Source organism: Gavialis gangeticus, unplaced genomic scaffold, assembly GCF_001723915.1.
Source record: "Gavialis gangeticus isolate Ggan-Ray unplaced genomic scaffold, GavGan_comp1, whole genome shotgun sequence".
Classification (NCBI taxonomy): domain Eukaryota; kingdom Metazoa; phylum Chordata; order Crocodylia; family Gavialidae; genus Gavialis; species Gavialis gangeticus.
In genome coordinates this window covers 61,281,104-61,281,700 of record NW_017728994.1, presented here as the reverse complement: position 1 = coordinate 61,281,700, position 597 = coordinate 61,281,104, and positions in this window count along the sequence as shown.

Below are 597 nucleotides of genomic sequence, written 5' to 3'. Positions count from 1 at the left end.
CCGAGGGGATTCCCCTGTCCGGACACTTGCTTGGGATCTCGTGCTCAGGCTGGGTTCAGCATCGTGGAAGGGTGTCGTGATCCATCCCCCAGCTGGGGAGGGAAAGGGGGGAATTCTCTCTCCTGCTCATTGCCACCTCCATCGAGGGGCTCTGAGCCTTTTCTCTGCTCCCCAGGAGTGACTACTCGAAGTGACTGGTGTCTGTGAGCAAGGAGCACTGGTTTTAGCAGTCCGGCTGGGCTGATGTTGCCCTCTTGGTCCCTCTGTTTCCTTGCATGTGCGTGGGGCAAAGCAGGTAGTCGATTTGGTGGCCCTGATTGTCTGAGAATCCTAGAGGAGGGAGCTGCAGAGGTCGCCTTGTGACTCTAGTCCAACCCCCCACCTGAGGCAGGATCATCCTTATCCAAGCAGCCCATACAATCCATAATCTAAACTCTACATCAGACTATCCTCAACCCTGACACAGCACAGACTTAGCCAAATCTGCTGCAGGTCAATGCAGGGAACCACAGAAGCCAATGTCCTGCTTCTAGGAAATGTAGTCAATATGTGCTCAAGAGATCCCACCTCCCTGCTGCAGAGGAAGGCAACACTCCC